At 38.0% G+C, this 23,397-nt stretch overlaps 1 protein-coding gene and 1 pseudogene across 1 annotated transcript in view; one reads left to right on the top strand and one right to left on the bottom strand.

Annotated features, from left to right (window-relative positions):
* MLLT3 (MLLT3 super elongation complex subunit) overlaps window positions 1–23,397 on the top strand; it is a 282,499-nt gene that overhangs the window by 82,282 nt on the left and 176,820 nt on the right.
* Window positions 8,636–9,431, bottom strand: LOC116270024 (annotated as a pseudogene).

Genomic DNA, 23,397 nt, shown 5'->3' with positions numbered 1-23,397 from the left:
ATTAAAAATATTACTGCTCATTGACAATATACCTGGTTACACAGGAGCTGTGATGGGAATGTATGAGGAGATTGATACTGTTTTCTTGCCTGGCAACACAACACCCATTCTGCAGCTTATGGGTCAAGGAGTAGTTTTTGACTTTCACGTACTATTATATAAGAAATATATTTCATAAAGCAATAGCTGCCATAGATAGTGATTCTTCTGATAGAACTAGGTAAAGTAAATTGAAAACCTCTGGAAAAGGTTTACTATTCTAGATGCCATTATTAACATTTGTGATTCATGAGAGGGGGTCAGAATACCAACATGAACAGGATTTTGGAAGAATTAAATGACTTTGAGGGGTGGAAGACTTCAGTGGAGGAAATCACGGCAGATATGGTAGATGTAGTAAAAGAGGTAGAATTTGAAGTAGAACCTGAAGATGTGACTGAATTTCTGCAATCTCATGATAAAACTTGAACAGATGAGGAGCTGCTTCTAATGGATGAACAACAAAAGTGGTTTCTTGAGATGGAAGCTACTTGATAGGGTTTATCTCTATGTCCCTACCCAAATCTCATGTCAAATTGTAATCCTCACATGTCAGGGGAGGGACCTGGTGGGTGTTGATTGGATCATGGGGACAGATTTCCCTTATGCGGGGCTGGTGATAGTGAGTTCTCATGAGATCTGAAGTTTTAAAAGTGTGGCAGGTCCCCCCTTGTGCTGTCTCTCCTGCCACCATGTGAGATGTGCCTTGCTTCTCTTCTGCCATGATTGTAAGTTTCCTGAGTCCTCTCCAACCATGCAGAACTGTGAGTCAATTACATTTCTTTTCTTCATTAACTATCCAGACTCAGGTAGTTCTTTACTGCAGTGTAAAAACAGATTAACATAGAAAATTGGTACTGGCAGTGCAGCACTGCTGTAAAAATACCTGAAAACGTGGAAGCAACTTTGGAACTGGGTACCAGGCAGAGGTTGGAACAGTTCAGAGGACTCCGAAGAATACAGGAAGATGTTGAGAAGTTTTTAAGTTCCTAAAGACTTATTGAATGGTTTTGACAAAAATGTTGATAGTGATATGGACAGTGAAGTCCAGACAGGTGGTCTCAGATGGAGAAGAGGAACTTACTGGGAATTGGAGTAAAGGTCACTCTTGCTATGCTTTAGCAAAAAGGCTGGTGGCATTTTACCCCTGCCCTAGAGATTTTTGGAACTTTGAACTTGAGAGAGATGATTTGGGGTATCTGGTGGAAAAAATTTCTAAGCACAGAGCATTCAAGATTTGACCTGGCTGTTTCTAACAGCATATAGTCATATGCATTCACAAAGAGATGATCTGAAGTTGGAACTTATGTTTAAAAGGGAAGCAGAGCATAAAAACTTGGAAAATTTGCAGCCTGACCATGTGATAGAAAAGAAAAACCAATTTTCTGGGAAGGAATTCAAGCTGGCTGCAGAAATTTGCATTAGTAAAGAGTAGTGAAATGTTAATAGCCAAGACAATGGGAAAAATGCCTCCAGGGCTATATCAGAGACCTTCACAGTAGCCCCTCCCATCACTGGCCTGGAGGCCTAGGAGGGAAAAATGGTTTCAGGGGCCAGGCCCAGGAACCTACTGCTCTGTGCAGCCTTAGGACATGGCACCCTGTGTCCCAGCTGCTCCATCTCCAGGCCCACCCACTTCAGCTCCAGCCATGGCTAACAGGGGCCAAGATACAGCTTGGGCCATGGCTTCAGAGGGTTCAGGCCCCAAGCCATGGTGACTTCCATGTGGTGTTGGACCTGTGGGTGTGCAGAAGGCAAGAATTGAGGTTTGGCAACCTCTGCCTAGATTTCAGAGGATGTACGGAAATGCCTGGATGTCCAGGCAAAAGTCTGCTGAAGGGGTGGAGCCCACATGGAGAACCTCTACTAGGGCAGTGCAGGAGGGAAAAGGGTTGGATCCCCTACACAGAGTCCCCACCAGGGCACTGCCTAGTGGAGCTGTGAGAAGAGGGCCATTGTTCTCCAGTGACACCTTGCACTGTGCACTAGGAAAAGCTGCAGACACTCAATGCCAGCCCATGAAAGCAGCTGTGGGGGCTGTACCTTGCAGAGCCACAGGGGCAGAACTGCCCAAGGCCTTGGGAGCCCAGCCCTTGCATCAGCATGCCCTGGATGTGAGACACGAAATCAATGGAGATTATTTTGGAGCTTTAAGATTTAGTGACTGCCTTGCTGGGTTTTTGGAGTTGCCTGGGGTTTGTAGCCTCTTTGTTTTGGGCAATTTCTGCATTTTGGAATGGGAGCATTTACCCAATGCCTGTACCTCCATTGTATCTTGGAAGTAACTAATTTGTTTTTTACTTATAGGCTTCTAGGCGGAAGGGACTTGCCTTATCTCAGATGAGACTTTGAACTTGAACTTTTAAGATAATGCTGGAATGAGTTAAGACATCGGGGACTGTTGTGAAGGAATGATTGATCTCTCAATGTGAGAAGGTCATGAGATTTGGGAGGGGTCTGGGGAAGAATGATATGGTTTGGCTCTGTGTCCCCACCCAAATCTCATGTTGAATTGTAATCCCCATGTGTCAGGGGAGGTACCTAGTGAGAGGTGATTGGATCATGGGTGTGGATTTCCCCTATGTCATTCCTATGATAGTGAGTTCTCACAAGAATTGATGGTTTAAAAGTGTTGCATTTCTTCCCTTGCTCTCTCTCTCCTGCTGTCCTATAAAGTGTGCCTTGCTTCCCCTTTGCCTTCAGCCATGATTGTAAGTTTCCTGAGGCCTCTTCTGCCATATGGAACTGTGAGTCAATTAAACCTCTTTTATTTATAAATTACCCATTCTCAGGTAGTTCTTTATAGCACTGTGAAAATGGACTAATATACTACTCTTGGTAAAGATGCTGTAAACATTTTTGAAGTTACAACAAATGTTTTAGAATATTGCATAAACTTAGTTGATAAAGCAGTGGCAAGGTTTGAGACGATTGACTCCAATTTGGAGGAAGTTCAATGTGATGCTATCAAACAGCATCACATGCCACAGGGAAATCTGTTGTGAAGGGATGAGTCAATCCATGTATCAGACTTCATTGTTGTCTTATTTCTAGAAATTACCACAGCTACTCCAGCCTTTAGCAACCACCACCCTGATCAGTTGGAGGCAATCAACATCCGGGCATTACTGCTCCCCAGTGAAAAGATTATGATTTGCTGAATGCTCAAGTGATTGTTAGCATTTTTTTAAAGCAATAAAGCATTTTAAACTTAAGGCGTGTACATTTTTTAAACACATAATGCTGCCGCACATGTGTATATTTATAGTCTAAACATAACTTTTATTTACACTGGGAAACCAAAAAATTTACCTGACTTGCTTTATTGTGATATTTGCTTTGTTGTGGTGATCTGGAACTGAATTCACAATATCTCTGAGATATACCTGTACAGATTTTTAAAAAGCATTGGTGTTTTGTTCATGTTTTTAAGGGACTAAATAGGAATGTTTAAAAACTTGATTGGTAATGCCTTACTTCTTTAATTTTATATGGTTTATAAATTTTTGCATTTTGTATTCATTTTCTCTTTCTGGGAAGTGTAAGGGAATTTCCTTCTTTTCTCATTTATCTCAAGCATGTTTGGAGCAACTTGGGTATACAAATTGACTTTTTCAAAAGAAATTGCAGATGGTGTGAATTTAGATAGGAATGTTTGCCTTCTCAGGTATTTCTGATATTGAGGTGGAGGTTGGAAGCCAGGAAAGAAGGTTGGGATTGTTTAATATGGCATGCTCTAGAAATGTGGTTAAGACTGTGGAGCCAGATTGTATGGGTTTGAATTTCAGCTGTGTTACTTACTTACAAATTTTGGGCAAGTAATTTGATCCCTTTGTTTCAATTGCCTTATCTGTAAAATGAAGATAATGTTAGAAACTACCTTAGAGAAATGTTTCAAGGGTTAATTGGATTAAGCAGTGCTTGGCACTCATTAAGTTCTATTTAAAGGTGGTATATTTTATTACTTTGAATTTTACAAATAAAAGTGACAATAGTGGGTAAATTCTTAGGTTCTGAAAAAACTAACCTTCCTAATTCCATCAGCAATGATGAACAAATGGGGCACACATAATTTTTGTCCATAAGAACTCTAACACCCAGATGGTGTAATGGGAGATTTTGCCTTCTCAAGTCAGTGGAGGTTTCCAAATCTTTTAATAATTATATGAACCTTGCATTTATATTAAGGAATATTACAGGTCTGCCATGTAGTTTATCATTTGTCTTCTGATTTGTAATTAGTTTTAAAAATATATGTTTAAAACCTAGGCTAAGATGAAGATTAATGTATTTGAACAGCATAAACTATGATACTTTGATGTTGGAGTGCTTATAATATGCCATGTCTGTCAAATAAATTTTGCAACTTAGACTTTATTTTCATAGTGCAATAAATCATCTGCAGGATCTGAAGTTTATAAATTTAATGGTAGTGCTTTTAAATTTATTTTTCTTAGTGTTTTAATTACATTTAGCTTTTATAGCTTGCATTGCTTTATATCTGAATTATTCCAAATATTTGAAAATAACCATGTGAAAATTTGCATTGGAACCAAGGATTTGTTTGAGATGTATACATGTGAATTGGCAGGACTCCCTCACCCCTGCTTCTTTTTAAAGTGTAAATTAGTGAAAAATGTTAAGTGTTCTTTTATTAGGAAAATAATGCACTGGAGCTTATGACTCAAGATGTTTATGAAGGTGAGATAATCATCTGTAGGAAAATAAAAACATTCTTCAGATAAGAAATCCTATCTAAAATATATTTTCTTGTACAAAAAGAATACATCATTTTCTGTAAATTTTACATTCCCATAACAGATTAAAAAATAACCCTGCCCCCAACTCTAGACAAATGTCATATTCTCACTTATATAGAATACATTCTATTCTGTATGTAGTATACGTTGATTTGGCCTTAGCTCTTTCTTGCCCAGCTGTAATAACATTGAGTACCTATTTGCTTTTTTCAACCTATTTCAGAATGTATAATATTTTAAATATCTGTAGTTAAGAGAAAAGTAAGTGTATGTGAATGCATATGTTGAAACAGCTCATATATGGCCTTAAATAATTGGCTACTTTGGGGCTTCCCATCTATAGTTTTACAGCTGGCAATGCAGGTCACCTAGATTTCATGGTCGTGGATGTTTGTGTTTCTGAAACCTTCATTATAAATGAAGAACCAGACGGTTGTTCTTCATTCAGGTTGCCAATCTTAGATATTCTGGAAAGCTGCTGCTGTCTATAAATGTGGTGCTTATGTTTTCTGCACAATATGTGCTTGTTGGCAGTTTTTTAAAAAAAAATTTTCTAGTTAAACAGTTACTACCTGCAGGAGTCATCCTATACTGGAGTGGAGAAAAACTAATCTTGGCTAGGTAGTTTGTAGTAATTTTGTATTTTTTGAAAGATGCACACAGTAGATTTTATTAAAACAAAACAAAGTAGGCACTACCACAAAAGATTAGCCTTTAGGAAGACTCATCAGCATCCAATTTAAAATTGAAGGGACTTCGATTAAAGCATTGTGTCTTACCTATGTTACTATTTTCCCTTTGATTCACTTTTTCTTCTAAGCTAACTGTGGCTACAGTTGGCTCATTAGACTGATTCCAAGAGAACAGTAGGCATATAGCATTTTAAATTTACTGCCTAGCGTTGCATAGTGATTTTTATGATGTGCTCAGTATTAAAGGCAGTGGGGGAAAGGATTGAATAATCCTGGTATACTTTTTTTGCCTAAATGATATATATCAAAATCTAGAGTCAGGAAAGACTTTCTTATGGTGTCTTCTTTTATTACTGTGTGCCCTGCCAAAACCCTGGACACTTGCTCACTCCCAAGGACAAACATGAGCTAGAAGTATGAGCTCTACCTCACTTGTAGGATAAATACCACAAAGCCATTTTGTTCTTTCTGTTTTGCTATCCATTTATTCCCTGCTGTCCAGTTGTTGTTGTTGTTTTTTTTTAAGATGCTAGTAGTAATGCTATTCGCGTGGCTGAATTAATGACAAAGCATAGATTTCTGGCTCTTTGATTTTTCTAATGGATTGATTGGCTCTTTGCCTGCTTGACTACATTAAGAAAAAAAAAATCCCCTTTTAAAATTACAGTCAGAAATATACCTGTGATGGACTTTTAAAAGCTACTTTATATTTAATAAGTACAGGAGGTCCTTATAAGTTTTGTTTAGTAATAAAATCACATAGTCATGTCTGCCTCTTGGTGGATTAAAAGGCAACCTCATTGGATCTAATTTATGCATTGTTTGGATTTCTAGCTTAAAAATGGAGGGGCATCTTCCTATTTCTCCTAACATTTGCCGGTATCAAACAGTTTGTGTGATGATGTCATTGAGGATGTGGGACATGTGGGAGTTGAGAGGATCAGCTAATGTGTCCTGAACTGAACTTAATTCTGGTGAGCATCTCTGCTCTACCAAGACCTTACTGGTTCAGGGCTGGTTAGTACCTATTGTAATCCCAATCGTGTGCTCCTTGCAGAGTCTCTTCCTGCCGAGTGGATAGAATATGGTTTTCTTTCAGTAACTATTTTGTCTCTCATTACTCAAATATTTCATGATTGATTTTTTTGGTTGTGCATTTCCTTTCTTCTTGGTTTCTATTAAAAGTTATGTTGTGTCTAAAAAAAGACTTGCTGGCTGTGGCCTCTTTGGCACCAGGGCTTTCTGGGGTAAACTTGATTTACCCTGTGGTGTTGCTGTACCTCTTTTCTTACATTATGTGACGGAAAAAACAGTGGTCCCCAATCTTTTTGGCACCAGGGACTGGTTTCATGGAAGACAGTCTTCAATGGATGGGGTAGGGGGATGGTTTCAGGATGAAACTGTTCCACCTCAAATCATCAGATTAGATTCATCATTAGATTCTTATAAGGAGTACACAACCTACATCCCTAACATGTGCAGTTCACAATAGGTTTCATACTCCTATGAGAAAGAATCGAATGTCACCACTGATCTGACAGGAGGTGGAGCTCAGGCGGTAACACTAGCTCACCTGCTGCTGACCTGTGTGGCCCGGTACCTAACAGGCCAGGGTTCCTAACAGTACCAGTATTTGGCCCTGGGAGTTGGGAACCCCTGCTGTAAAAGACTTAGTCTTTGAAGTTTGATCTGCTTATTCTTCTTTAAGCAAACCATGATTAGTTCATGTCTTTGGTTCCTAATCTATTTTTTCTTTATAATTTTCTAAGTGCTTATGTGTTTAGTGTGCTTATTAAGAAGAATAGTTAGAACGCAGTGTTGTGTTCATCCAGAGAGGACAAAGCACAGTGAAAAATGAAGGGGAATGCTACTAAAGTTCAGAACATTTAACATAATTCCATGAATTCATAACTATATCTAAACTTTAGATTATTTAGAATTTTCTGTTTGGTAGCTTATATATAGGACTAAAGTAGGGCCATAGGATCACTATTTAAGTGGACCTTTCTCTTTTTCAGATGTTGAAAGCTCTAAAGATGCATTTCTAATGAAGACTTTTTCCCATCGTTGCCATTGCTGTTATTTGACTTGCTTTTTAAAAGTTGGGTCAGTTCTCCCACGGTAGCAGCTTTCCAAAGACATGACTTACAAAATTTTTAGAAATAAATTTGCTAAACATTTCTCCTTTGAAATATCCCTATTTCGTGTAATAACTGTTGAATATTCTGGTGGTAGCTTTTTTTAAGGGATGACTTATTTACTTAAAAATATTTAATTGACAAATGAGGATTGAGTACAAGATATACAACCTGATGATTTGATACACATGTACATTGTGTCATGACTACCACAAATTAATTCACACATCCATCACCATCCATGCTATATTTATGAGATCCCCAGAACTTATATTTTAACTGAAACTTTGTACCCTTTGACCAACATCTCCCCGATTCTCCCACCTCTCAGCTCCTGTCAACCATCTTTCTTTGCTTCTATGAGTTCAGCATTTTTAGGTTCTACTCGTGGATCATGCAGTGTTTGTCTTTCTGTGTTTAGCTTATTACACTTAGTATAATGTCCTCCAGGTTCATCTATTTTGCTACAAATGGCAGGATTTTCTTTTCTTTTATGACTGAATAATATTCTGTTGCTTATATGTATCACAGTTTATTCATCTGTGGATGGATACTTGACTTGTTTTCGTATCTTGGCTATTGTGAGTAATGCTACAGTGAACATGGGGGTGCAGATATCTCTTCAAGATATTGATTTTGTTTCCTTAGGACATATACTCAGTAGTGAGATTGCTGGATCATATGGTAGTTCTATTTTTAATTTTTTTGAGGAACCTTCATACTATTTTCTATAATGGCTGTACCAATTTATATTCTGGCGGTAGATTTTTTTTAACAGCCATTAAGATGACATTTTCTTTTCTTTTTTTGAAGGAAAATTTGTTTTATGTTAATTATTTTTATTTCCAGAAAACTCAACAGTGTAAATTTAACCCAGTTTGGTGTCAAGTTCTTTGGCCTTTGCCTTTTTGAGCTTGGCAATGTGAGCCACAGTCTAGGGACCCAGGACATTACCTCCCCAGTAACGGCAGATCTCATCGTATCTGTTGTTACAGTTGGTCCTGATAGCTTCCACCAGCTTAGCCAAAGCTCCTTTGTCTTCCGAGTTAACCTGTGGTTACAGTGAAGGTGACAGTGGTGCAGGTCTTCCTGTGGACTAGATGTCCCAGACTTGCCTTCTCCTTGGTTATGCAGTTAAGGGACCCCTATTTTACAACACGGGGCAGGCAGGAAGACAGTTCGATGGGATCCATGTCGTGGGCAGTCACCACCAGCTGAGCCTTCTTGTTCTCCATTAAGGTGGTGACGATATTAACTCCTGCTCGAAGGACAGGTGGTCTCTTAGTGGGGATGTGCCCTTTGCTGATAGCTTTCTTCTCAGCCCGGGCCAACAGGCTCTGCTTCTTTTCTTGCTTTGCCTCTGGTCTGTACTTGTGGGCCAGCTTAAGCAGCTGAGTAGCTGTTTGATGGTCCAAGGCCTGGGTGAACTGGTTAATCTCAGGAAGTGCTTTCAGCCGCTTATAAGAGGATAGCTCTCTGCTGCTGCAACCTGATACAGTGGGGCCGTTTCACAAAGCAAGTTAAGTCCCTTTTGGGCTGCGTATCCTGTCCAATGCCAAAATTCCTAGGCCTTTTCTCAAACAGGGGATTTACCACTTTCTTAGCCTCCTGCTTTTTCAGGACAGCAGGAGCCGGAGACACCTTCTTTCTCTTGGCCTTCTTTCCTTTCAGAATCTTGGGTGGTGGGAGGAGAGAGCAAGATGACATTTTCTTAAATGTTTTAATGACCTAGGACAGAATTAATGATACAAGTTGAAAATGTAGGCTCAAATTATATACTATATGACTGCAACTGTGTTAATTTTTTACAAGTATGAACATATTACATTTTGGTGTCTTTTACTAGTCCACAAATTTTCACAGTTGTTACTCTTGGGTGATGGTTTGAGTGATTTTAATGTATGTATATTTTTTCTATGATTTTTTTTTACATTTTTCCATACTGTATTTCTGACAACAAAAGGTAACCTTTTAAACTATTGCTGGTGAATGTTTGCAAGGGTCACTTTGGCTGAGCAATATTTTCTAGATCATTGTGAAGACTTTATCACATAGTTGAATATCTTCACTTTACAGATTAAATGATGGCTGATAAGGTTTAATGTTTTGTTTGACGCCATGACATTTAGGGGCTGTTACCAAATCTGTAATGGAACTTAGCTATGAAAATAACTTGCGGTCAATTTAATTTGGTCATTTTTGTGGGCTTTTGAATAGTGCTGTCTGTCACTAAGCTAACAAATACTGAATGTTTTGTAAATATTTGTTATTTAGTCTAAATTAAAATGAAAATTTGTAGCTTTTCCTGTGAAAGCTTAAAATTTTTGTTTTAGTTTATATTAAATGACAAATATTTATTCCTGTGAATCAGTAGTTTACACAGATAATATTGAGAGGCTTTCTTGGGAATTTGAAAGGGGTCTTCAAGTCATCCTTTCCCTTAGAGATTAAAAAATATTTTAAAAAAATTACTGTCTTGAACAGAGCCCTCAGAAATAATACCACACATCTACAGGCATCTGATCTTTGACAAACCTGACAAAAACAAGAAATGGGGAAAGGATTCCCTATTTAATAAATGGTGCTGGGAAAACAGGCTAGCCATAAGTAGAAAGCTGAAACTGGATCCTTTCCTTATTCCTTATACAAAAATTAATTCAAGATGGATTAGAGACTTAAATGTTAGACCTAAAACCATAAAAACCCTAGAAGAAAACCTAGGCAATACCATTCAGGACATAGGCATGGGCAAGGACTTCATGTCTAAAACACCAAAAGCAATGGCTATAAAGGCCAAAATTGACAAATGGGATCTCATTAAACTAAAGAGCTTCTGCATAGCAAAAGAAACTACCATCAGAGTGAACAGGCAACCTACAGAATGGGAGAACATTTTTGCAATCCACTTATCTGACAAAGGGCTAATATCCAGAACCTACAAAGAACTCAAACAAATTTACAAGAAAAAAAAAACCCCATCAAAAAGTGGGCAAAGGATAGGAACAGACATTTCTCAAAAGAAGACATTCATACAGCCAGCAGACACATGAAAAAATTCTCATCATCTCTAGCCATCAGAGAAGTGCAAATCAAAACCACAATGAGATACCATCTCACACCAGTTAGAATGGCAGTCATTAAAAAGTCAGGAAACAACAGGTGCTTGAGAGGATGTGGAGAAATAGGAACACTTTTACACTGTTGGTGGGACTGTTAACTAGTTCAACCTTTGTGGAAGACAGTGTGGTGATTCCTCAAGGATCTAGAACTAGAAATACATTTGACCCAGCCATCCCATCACTGGGTGTATACCAAAGGATTATAAATGCTGCCTATATAAAGACACATGCCTGCGATATGTTTATTAGGCACTATTCCTAATAGCAAAGACTTGGAATCAACCCAAATGTCCATCAATGACAGACTGGATTAAGAAAATGTGGCACATATACACCATGGAGATACTATGCAACCCATTAAGGATGAGTTTGTGTGTCCTTTGTAGGACATGGATGCAACTGGAAACCATCATTCTGAGCAAACTATCCACAAGAACAGAAAACCAAACACCGCATGTTCTCACTCTTAGGTGGGAACTTGAACAATCTTGAACACTTGACACAGGAAGAACATCACACACTGGGGCCTGTTGTGGGGTGGGGGCCGAGGAGATAGCATTAGGAGATATACCTAATGTAAATGACTAGTTAATGGGTACAGCACACCAACATGGCACATGTATACATATGTAACAAACCAGCACATTGTGCACATGTACCCTAGAACTTAAAAGTATAATTAAAAAAAAAAAAAAAAAAAAAAGAGTGGGAAACTTCTAGTCCTGACCTTGGTCCTCTTTCCACCATAACATAGCTTTTGGTATATTGAGCTCTCTTTTGAAACAAAATTTGCCTATCTTAAAAAAAAAAAAAATTACTGTCTTGTATATTTGATACTTTGAAAATGGCAGGGAATCAACAATTCGTTAATCTGTTTTTAAGTTCAGTTATACATTTAGTGGCATACTTCTTGTCTTAGAAATTGGTTGAAATTAATGTTGCTAGTGAAAGTGTAGAAATAGAAGCAGTTGAAGGGAAGACAAATGAGAAGTGGACCTTGCTTCTTATTGAGGAGGCTGCAGAACTAGAGTGGTTGCCAACAGGATGAAATCTCAATTAATTGCTTGACAGAGAATTAAAACAAAGACAAGTGGTGCTTTTAGAAAAGATAAAAATTGATGAATATAAAGTTGAAAGGAGGCCAGGTACAGTGGCTCACACCTGTAATCCTAGCACTGTGGGAGCCCATGGTGGGTGGCCTGAGGTAAGGAGTTCGAGACCAGCCTGGTCAACATGGTGAAACCCTGTCTCTACTAAAAGCACAACCATAAGTTGGGCATGGTGGCATATGCCTGTAATCACAGCTACTCAGGAGGCTGAGGCAGGAGAATTGCTTGAACCTGGAAGGTAGAGGTTGCAGTGAGCTGAGATTGTGCCATTGCACTCCAGCCTGGGTGACAAGAGCAAGACTGTGTTTCAAAAAAAAAAAAAAAAAAAAAAAAAAAGTTGAAGGAAAATGTATTTGAAAAAGCAACTGAATAATGGATAGAGAGGGGAAAAAAGAGTAATGTATCTAAAAAAAAAGCTAAAAGCAAAACTGGATTATTCTTGGGTTTTTCATTTTTGAGAAAAAAACTACAAGTATCTTAAAAATATAAGTAGATAAATTAGGTTAAAAAGATGTAAATAAAATATGTAATACATACTTTGTTCAAAATGTACAAGCAGCGCCAGGCACGATGGGCCAAGCCTGTAATCCCAGCATTTTGGGAGGCCAAGGTGGGTCCATCACTTGAGACCAGTAGTTCGAGACCAAGCTGGCCAACATAGTGAAACCCCATCTCTACTAAAAGCACAAAAAATTATTCAGGTGTGGTGTTGCATGCTTGTATTCCCAGCTACTTGGGAGGCTGAGGCAGGAGAATCGATTGAAACCTAGGATGTAGAGGATGGACTACAGAGCAAGACCAACAAAACCCAAAATGTACAAGCAATTTATGCAGGACTTTTAGGATCATGGTTTACTGAACACCTGTTTATATTCAGTAACTGTTTTTATGAATGTATTTACCAGAGAACAAGACATAATATAGGTATGGATTTCTGAAAACATTTTGCATATCTTGAAGGGAAGTTGCTGAATAAATTCCTCCCTATGTCATCTAGAAACTGACAACCCCTTTATCTTGGCAGATTTAAGCTCTGAACATTCTGTTAGGTGACTTGGCTTTGAAGTAGTTTTTCCACTGGCCGTACATTTTGCCTTTCTTTGTATACGAATAAAATACATATGTTAAATCAAAGGTTTAGTAACTCTTAACAGTTTCGATATTGAAATATGTGTGTGTTCTAGTCTTGGTAATTTTTTATACATGTAGTGAGAAATAAGGGTAACAATGAAAATCCAACCTTTGTATGACTTCCTGGTCTGATCTTCATTAGTGAAATCAGTTTATTGAGATATTGTTTTTGCCACCTTTGCAGTTATTCATCATACTAATCAAAGTAAAACATGGCATTTCTAAGCAAAATTAACAAGCATTAACATTATGCCCACCTGTTGACATGTATAGGCTTTCCTTTGAAATAGGAGGCATTTCAAAAAATACGCATTTCAAAATAGAATCGACTGACTTTTGAGTTTCCCTTCTCTTTCTCAGTAGTGGAGGTGGTAAACAACCTTAGGTAAGTGGATAAAAGTGCAGCCCCAGAAAGAATGCAGAGGAATCAGAGACATGAAAATAAAACCCTCAGTTTGTGTAATTGGCCTGGTTGATAAAGAATTGGATTACAGTGGGATGCCATGGCTCATGCCTGTCAGCTCAATGCTTTGGGAGGCCAAAGCAGGGGGATTGTTAAAGGCCAGGAGTTAGAGATCAGCCTGGGCAACACAGCTAGAACCCCATCTCTACCAAAAAAAAAAAAAAAAAAAAAAGGATTGAATTAATCATCTTTTCCAGACTCTGAATTTTGTTTGTCATTTCTCATGCCTTAGTAGTGGTCCTTGATATAAAAATAAAATCGTGAAACAGCAAGTATAATTCTAAAATGATCTCAACATGATTATTTTCATGAGCGGCTTATTCCAAACAAGCATTTGATACTTTTAGAGAAAGGTCAATTAAATGAACTAACTAGAGGTTCTTTGTTATGAACTAGACATTTATTTTGTACTGTATTTGGCTTTGGGTTTGCCATTCTGCTAACATATTCTGATTTGGCTAAAAGTGTCATGGATCAGTTTTTAGAACTTTTGATCTGAACATATTTTCAAATTAAGTTATGAACATGATTTTTAAAGGGATATTTTCTCCCTAAGGAGAAAATGTGGTTGCATTAAATTGGTTAAAAAGTAACAAAAACAAACCAAAAACAGTTCACTGTATAATTAAGGTCTTCATCCTATTTTGTTATTCTGTTGGGCTGGTGGTTTTTTAAACCTGGTTGCACATTGGGATCACCTGAGTCAATCAGAAAGCTCCAAGGCTGCATACCCAGATTGTAAGGAGTGGTCTCAGGTGTGGCCCTAGATGCAATAGTTTTAAAATGTCCCGAGATGATTTTAATGTTCAGCCAGAGTTGATAATCCTGAGCCAGGCTCTCACTACTAATAGACATCTGTAATATGACACTGGCAGTCTTTGATTTTTCTTGATTTTGACCTTCAGTGCACTCTGAACTTTCATACAGTACACATTAAAATTCCCTACCTTGTCTACAGTTGGGGCCTTGTATATTAACTGATGAGAATATTCAACAGTTTTACAGTAGGCTGCTGTCGTAGACCAAATGGTGGCTCCCCAAAATGTCCATGTCCTAATACCTGGAACCTGTAAATTTTACCTTATTTGGAAAAAGGATCCTTGCATATGTGGTAAATTAAGGATCCTGAGGTGAGGCGATCATCCTGGATTATCTGGGTTTTCCCTAAATGTCATCTTAAGTATCCTAGTGAAAGGAAAGTGAGATTTGACAGACACACAGAGGCGAAGGCACTGTGAAGATGGAGACACACATGGAGTGATGGGGCCACAAGTCAAGGAATGTCTGTCTATGGCCACCAGGAAAAGGCAAAGAGCAGATTCTCCCCTAAAGCCTTTGCGGGGAGCGCAGCTCTGATGACACCTTGATTTCAGTGCAGTGAAACTGATTGTGAGCTACTGGCCTCCAGAACTGTGGAGAAATACATTTCTGTTATTTCAAAGCACAAAGTTTGTGGTAGTTTGTTACAGTAGCCACAGGAAACTAATATAGCCACTTTGCTGTTAACATTTGGGTTTTGGCGGCATGGTATCCCTGTCTACACAGCAGTGTATATTTGTGTATTAGATTAAATGCATTATCCCATTTTATAAAAATAAGTTGAAATCAGAGAAAGGCTTTATGTATTTGTGTGAACACACACATGGATATATTTATACACACACCCAGTGGTATAGCTATAATCTTAATGTGATTGAGATAAAGATGGAAATCATTAGGATGGGTCTTTAACCTCAATTAGATGCTCATTAGATTTAAGCTGTATTTAATGATGAGGCAGAATAACACAGTTAATGAACATGTACCAAATGCTGGAACTATTTTGTTGAAGATTGTTTCTAAAAACATGACAGATAATTAGGGATTTTAATAAACTTCCATTGCACTGGGAATAGATAATCTCTCATAACATTTACTGTGCTTTCTTGGTTCTAAGGTGTAACACTTTCCTCATTTCTGAAATTAGGATATCGTATAATAAATGTGCTCATTTAATGTGTTCACCTTAAGATGTTACAGAATTAATGGCGTCATTCTGAAATAAAGGTATTTTAGAATTGTGGCCCTTCAGCAAGCCTGTCATTTGACTTTTCCAATTTGACTCTTGGATATTCAATTTGAGCACATGTTTTTGAAATGCATTATATAAGAAGGCCAAGCAGTACCTATATGAAATTCTAAAGCTTTTAATGTTCCAGTTTAATTATTGTTTTTGTCTTCAGTTCCCAGGAGCTACCATAGTAGAAACTACAATTTTGCTTGTTGAGATACAGACTGTTCAGTGGAAAAATCCTGGACTTTAGAAGTGGCAGACCTCAGTGCTTAGGCTAATTCCACTGCTAATTAGCTGTGACATTAGGTGACGTTTCTTTGGTAAATGAGGGTAATACCTATATTACAGGGTTGTGGTGATTAAATGAGATAATGTATTTAAAGTGTTAAGTAAGATCTGTTCAAAACTCCATAGACTGTTGTTATCTGCCCTTATTTTTATCCAACCTATTTTGTGCCCAGTAAAGATTTGAACCTTAAGGAAAGATTTGAACCTTAGGAAAGACAATTATGTTAACCCAGGAATAGGTTCATTCTGACTTGAATTTTGCTGCTCATGGCTCTTTATGCTTTTGCATATTGTTCTACCTGTATAAATATATTAAATTTCTTGATGGTCCACCTCCAGATTTCCCTTCTTTATATATCCTTCTCTGCCTACAATAACCTTAAACTGATTATTCCTTGTTCTGTGTTCCTAGAATGCTTGTAGGCTGGTGACATAACCTTACCTTTTGATCTTACATTGTTCTTTGTCTTTCCCCTGTGTGTATCATGTTCATACTAAATAGATTAAAAGCTTTGGACCAAGTACTTGTATCCAGAATATATAAAGGATTTTGCCAAATCAATGCAGAAAAGACAACCAATCCAATAGAAAAAGTGAATGAAAGACTTCAACAGATACTTCGTAAGTGTCTAATATGTACAATAAATATGTGAAAGGTGCCTAGCCTCATTAGTCATTAGGGAAATGCAAATTAAACCACAAGGTGATTTCACTACACAACTACCAGAATGGCTAAAGACAATGAAGTGTTAGCAGGAATGTAGAACAACAGAAATTCTCACTCTGCTGGTGGGAATGTAAATTGATACGAGCACTTAGGGAAACTGCCAGTAAAGTTAAACATACCCAAGGATCTAGCTATTCTACTCCTAGGAATGTGCATATGTGTGTGTGGGTACATGTACAAGACATGTACAAGAATATTTCTAGCAGTACTATTTATAATAGCTTAAAATTGTCAATCATTGTAGAATGTTCCTACAACAGAATGATCTACATTAGTGAATATGAACTAACTACTGCTATACTCAGTAATGTGAATGACTTTTAAGAAGCCATACACGTAAGCATGTGTATTCTATGCTTCTGTTAATAAAAAGATCAGAACCAGGATGGTACTACCTTTTGGTAGGTCTGGTTTGTGGGGCGTAGTAATGTTAGTGGGTACTGGGGGAGGCTTCTGGGAAACTGATATTGTTCCATTTCTTGAACTGGGAGGTAGTTTATTGGGTTTGTTGACTTAGTTTAAATCCATCAAACTGTATACCTATTATTATTGCACTTTTCTGTATGTATGTACACTAGTCTTTGATAAACTTTTTTAAAAAGTTCATCATTGTCAGCTAGCAGAGTGTTTGGCACTTCATGGGTGCCTAATGAACACATCTTTTGGTTTTACTTGATTTTTATACTCCTAGTATTTTGTGGAATTTTTTTCCATGAAATGTTACAGTATTTTCTGATCTTGAACATACATATCTTCTCCAAAGCAATGCCTCCCACCACCCTTTCTACCTTGTCAAACTCCAAGCCTTTCTTAGTGATAGCCGAAATTATAAAAGGTATTGCTTTTTTGGTCTCAGTACAAATGTTCTTGCCATAATTTTCAATAGATTCTTAAAGAATGCCACAACATGTAAATTTAGAGGGCAAGGCTTCAAGCTAGACTACAATCGGTCTTGTGAGACCAGTTGTAAGTAATAGTTTGATGAAAGGTATTAAAAGCCTGGGCTGACACATTAAAAGGGCTGAAAAAATCTTACAGCAACAAGGTTGTATCCTAAACCTATTAAATGGAGAAGCATGTGTGCTCAGTGACCTTGGGACTGACTAGACCTACATTTGAGAGTTGACAGGAATGGTTTACAGATGAATGAAATAAGAAGCATGTGTAGTGGGGATACTGTTACATTTGATAGGAGGAATGAAAACAAGAGCTTTAGATTTCATTTAAAACCTCAGTACTGTAAAAAAGTCTTAAGTTTTTTTTTTTTTTTAAGTCAGAGTCTCACTCTGTTGCCCAGGCTGGAGTGGAGTGGCAGGATCTCAGCGCACTACAACCTCCGCCTTCCAAGTTCAAGCGATTCTTCTCATGCCTCAGCCTACTGAGGTAGCTGGGATTACATGTGTGCACCACCATGCCTGGCTAATTTTTGTATTTTTAGTAGAGACAGGATTTTACAATGTTGGCCAGGCTGGTCTCAAACTCCTGACCTCAGGTGATCCGCTTGCCTCGGCCTCCCAAAGTGCTGGGATTATAGGCATTGAGCCACCGTACCCAGCCTTGCATTTATTTTTCTGTTTGTAGAGCCTATAAATGTTGAGGAACTAGGTACTTTTTTCACTGCCTCTTTTTTTTTTTTTTTTTTTTGTCTTTCTTCGTAATTCTACTTTCTTGTTCGTATCCTCTCCCCTGTCTCCTTCCTTATACTTCTCATCCCTCTCTTTCCTGTCCCTCCTTTTCCCTCCCTTTTCCTCTCGCCTCACTGGTCCAAGCTACTAGGTGCCTTCCTGAATGTTGAGGATGTTGTAGCCCCCTCTGTAGCCTGACAGGGTTCCTGCTCCCTTCTGATTGAAGCTTCTCACGAGGATTTAGCATTTATTTTTTTCCTTTTGGAAGAACAAGTTTTGACTTCTTGTCTCCTGTGGGAATACATTTATGAAAACAAGCAAAGGTGGAGGGGGTGTGGAGTTGGGGAACCTTCAGGCAGGCAGTGCCCAGCAGGAACCTCATTCAGAGATTTGCTGGGCTGGCTTGAATGGAATGGGGAACAAGTATGAATGATAATCACATTTGAGATCTTTGGTAAAACTGTTGGTGGGTCCTTCATGACAGCCACCCTGTGCCACAGTAATTTTTATTTAAAAAATGTTACTTCTGGGAGAATTGCTAGAGCCCAGGAGTTTGAGTCCACCTGGTAACAAAATGAGAGCCTGAGAGCCCGTCATTTAAAAAAAAGGTTCTTTTTCGTTAGTCACAGTTATTCCTTTTCTCTGCTTTAAAAAGTGTGGAAGATAATATTTATTATAGTACATTTCATCTGACAGAAACATTTCATTATTCTGTTGTACTATGCAGTAGTTTTATAGAAGTTTTTGCAGAGATTGTTATACCAGAACCAAGATGAGGATATTAATTTTGTATCTTGATACAAACGGTATTTTAAGAATCAAAACACTTATTTTTAAAATTTTTAGAGGAATTTTAGGTTTACAGCAAAGCCAAGCAGAAAGTACAGAGATTTCCTATGTAACCCCCAACCCCACACATGCACAGCTTCATCCATTATCAACATCCCCTACCAGAGTGGTATAATTTTGCTGTTGTATACTTTATGGGTTAGGATAAGTGTATAATGACATCTGTCCACCATTATAGAATCACGTGGAGTGGTTTTACAGTCCAAAAAATCCACTGTGCTCTAACTATTCATTCCTTCTCCCTGCTGCTTCCCTTGACCCCTGACAACCATTGATCTCTCTGTGTGTACGTGTTCTTTTATTTTTATTTTTTATTTTATTTTATTTTTTGTTTGTTTGTTTGTTTTGAGGTGGGTTCTGGCTCTGTTGCCTAGGCTGGAGAGCAGTGGCATGATCTTGGCCACTGTAACCTCCACCTCCTGAACTCAAGTGAACCTCCCATTTCAGCCTCCTGAGTAACTGGGACTATAGGCACACTCCACCATGCCTGGCAAATTTTTGTATTTTTTTTTTGTAGAGATGGGGTTTCGCCATGTTGCCCAGGCTGGTCTTGAACTCCTGAACTCAAGCGGTTGCCCTCCTCAGCCTCCCAAAGTGCTGAGATTACAGGCATGAGCCACCTCATCCAGCCCATTGATCTTTTTACTATCTCTGTAATTTTGCCCTATCTTAAATGTCATATAGTTGGAATCACACAGATGTAGTATTTTCAGACTGGGCTTCTTTCATTTAGTAAAATGCATTTAAGTTTCCTCATGGCTTGAGAGCTCATTTCCTTTTAGTGGTGAATAATATTCCATTGTGTGGTGGATGTACCACAGTTTATTTCTTCACCTACTGAAGGACATCTTGGTTGCTTTCAAGTTTTGGCAACTATGAATAAAGCTGATATAAACATCCATGTGTAGGTTTTTGTATGGACTTAAATTTTCAACTCCTTTGGAGTAAATACCAAGAAGTTCCATTGCTGGATTATACGGTAAGAGTATGTTTAGTTTTATAAGAAACTGCCAAATGTCTTCCGAAGTGTATACCATTTTGCATTTCTACCAGCAATGAATGAGAGTTCCTGTTGCTCCATATCCTCACCAGCATTTAGTGTTACCAGTGTTCTGGAATTTGGCTATTGTAATAGGTGTGTAGAAATATCTCATTGTTTTAATTTGCATTTCCTTGATGACAGATGATGTAGAGCATCTTTTCATATGCTTATTTGCCATTTGTATACCTTCTTTGGTGATTTGTTAAGGTCTTTGGCCCATTTTTGAATTGGGTTTTTTTTTATTTTTGAGTTTTAAGAATTTGTTGTGTATTTTGTTGTTACTTTTATTTATTTATTTATTTTTTAAGACAGGGTCTCACTCTGTTGCCCAGGCTGAAGTGCAGTGGCACAATCATGGCTCACTGAAGCCTTGACTTCCTTTGGCTCAGATGATTCTCCTATCTCAGCCTCCAGAGTAGCTGGGCCTACAGGCATGTACTACCACTTGCTGAGATTAGAGGTGGGAGCTACTGCACTGGGCCCTTTGTATATTGTATATCCTTTATCAAATATGTCATTTATTTCCTCCTAGTCTGTGGCTTTTCTTTTGATTCTCTTGACAGCATCCCTTGCAATTTAGGAAAAAACACCTACTTTTATTCTATTTGTTTTCTTCTCTACTCTTTCTTCTTACACTACACTGCAGATTTCTGTATCCACCCTCCCCTCCAAGCCCATACGGGGCAGTAAGATCTTCCTTAGCTATTTGAAACAAGAGGGAATAAATATCACATATGATCTCAAAAGAGTAGTAAAAAATTAACAGACAATAATTACATGTTCTAAGAGATTATATCTAAGAGACGATATAATTTACTGTTGTGGTCCAGAATGGTTATATCATTATTTTGAAGAGGAAAAGCTAATTTTAAAATGTGTTATTGCTTTCTTCCAGATAATGTTTAAGCTTTAATATCCAATTTATCATTTAAATACAACACAGAATTATTTTAATTTTTAAAATTCTTTTTTTTGGGGGTCACTTTCAAAACTGGAAGAGATGACTTTGGCTGTCTTATTTGGAATGGAAATTACCTAAGAGTCTTCTCTATGGGACTTGTTTCTGTACTACAGTAGTACTTTAAAAACATGGACAGTTTAGTACTGGTAGTGGGAATCTTAAATTTTTTTTTTTTTTTTTGTATCAAAACTTGTTTCTGGACTCTAGAAATAAATGTGTTTCTACATTTTTACATTCAGTTTAATGAGGAAACTTTCCACCGCATATTTCAGAGTGTTAAAAAAAAACTGTGACAGTCAAAACTTAATTATAATTTTCCCTTTTAATATCACGTGCTGTCTCCCTTTAGTTCCTATTACATTTCTTGTTTTCTTCTCCTTCATTATTTCCTTACAGCCCTTCTTTTAGACTGCTGTTAACTTTGGATACTAAGCTGCATTGGATAAATAGAATGAGAATATTACGACTATTTTTTCAGCAATTAATGAGTTCTAGCTGGTCGTAATTGCTTATGGCATCATGAACAATAAGGGATTTTTCTTCATTAAATCCAGGATTCAATACCTATTTAAAGAACAGAAAGCACTGAATTTTCTTTTTCATGTGTTACTTGAGAACACATTTTCTTACCATTTCTTCCTGCTTAGAGCATCTATATCCAACATTCTTTGTCAGTTTAAACTTTGCTTTTATGGTAGAGTTACTGTAATGTGGTAATGAATCAAAAGCCACCATAGAGGCTTGAGTTTGAGTTACAGTTAAATGATTTCTTCTTCTGTTTTCTCGAGGGTTTTGAACTCATTTAACATCCATTGTCTCCCATTTACTTACACACACACACACACACACACACACACACACACACACACGGCAAGAGACAGTGAGCAGGAGACTTTTTTTTGAGGAATAAATTCTCAATTGATTTGGTTTAAAGTTGACAACTTAGACTGGGTGCAAGTCTCACCTGTAAGTGGGTGCTCACGCCTGTAATCCCAGCACTTTGGGAGGCCAAGGTGGGCAGATCACCTGAAGTCAGGAGTTCGAAACCAGACTGGCCAACACGGCGAGACCCCGTCACCACTAAAAATACAAAAATTAGCCGGATGCGGTAGTGCATACCTGAAGTCCCAGCTGCTAAGGAGGCTGAGGCAGGAGAATCGCTTGAACTCAGGAGGTGGAGGTTGCAGTGAGCCGAGATTGCGCCATTGCATTCCAGCTTGGGTGACAGAGCAAGACTGTCTCTCTCAAAACAAAAACAAAAAACAAAAACAAAAGAAGTTTACGGCTTAGCTATGCAACTCATTTAAATTTAAAAAAATTATTTCAAAGGTTCTGTGAATTCTTTCACATCCTCAGCCTGTTTACAATGCTTTTGTCTTAGAAGAAGTCCTGCATTTTCCACTATTCCATATATCCTGCTTCTCCCACTCTTAGTCTCCCCTCAGCTTTAGGACAGTTGCTGCATCTCTGGCTTTTTCTGCAGCTGTGGCCATGGCCAGCATTCTCTTCTAACACTCTGCTATTCCCAGATGTTCTTTGGATTTTCCTGCCCCTGTGCCTTTAAGATGTTATCACCCTTTCTCAGAACATCCGCTTTTTCTTAGGATTGGCTAACTCGTCCTCCTAAGTCAAGACTCGTTCAACCATCTCTCTCTCTCTCGGGAAGTCTGTGCTGTTTCCCAGTCACCCATTTTTGCTGTGTGCCTAACTCTTGTGTGTTTTTATTGTGGTGGTATTCATATTAGTCTCTATATTCATTTTCTTGTATTATTATTCACATTATTTTTTATTTATATGCCTTCCTATTTTGCTGGACTTAAGTTACATGAAGGAAATTGGTTTTCACAGCATTTAGGATGGAACTTAGCTGGTACAAAGTAACTCGAAATAAGTACTTTTTCATTGATAGGATTTGCGAGCTGTTTATGTGACTGTGTCAATTTATTCCAACTGAGACTCAGGGATATTCTTTTTTTTTTAATTTAACTTTTGTTTTAAGTTCAGGGGTCCATGTGCAGATTTATTGTGTAGGTAAACTTGTGTCATAGAGGTTTGTTGTACAGATTATTTCGTCACCCGGATATAAGCCTAGTACCCATCAGTTATTTTTTCTGATCCTCTCCCTCCTCTGACTCTCTACCCTCCGGTAGGCCCCAGTGTGTGTTGTTCCCTCTATGTGTCCATGTGTTCTCATCATTTAGCTCCCACTTATAAGTGAGAACATGCGGTATTTGACTTTCTGTTCCTGTGTTAAGTTTCCTAAAGATAATGGCCTCCAGCACCACCCATGTCCCTGCGAAGAACATGATCTCATTCATTTTTATGGTTACATAGTATTCCATGGTATATATGTACCATATTTTCTTCATCCAGTCTACCATAGATGGGCATTTAGGTTGAT

Source organism: Papio anubis, chromosome 13 (genome assembly GCF_008728515.1).
Source record: "Papio anubis isolate 15944 chromosome 13, Panubis1.0, whole genome shotgun sequence".
NCBI lineage: Eukaryota > Metazoa > Chordata > Mammalia > Primates > Cercopithecidae > Papio > Papio anubis.
The sequence above is the reverse complement of the archived record's forward strand: the minus strand, read 5'-3'. Positions and strand labels throughout refer to the sequence as shown.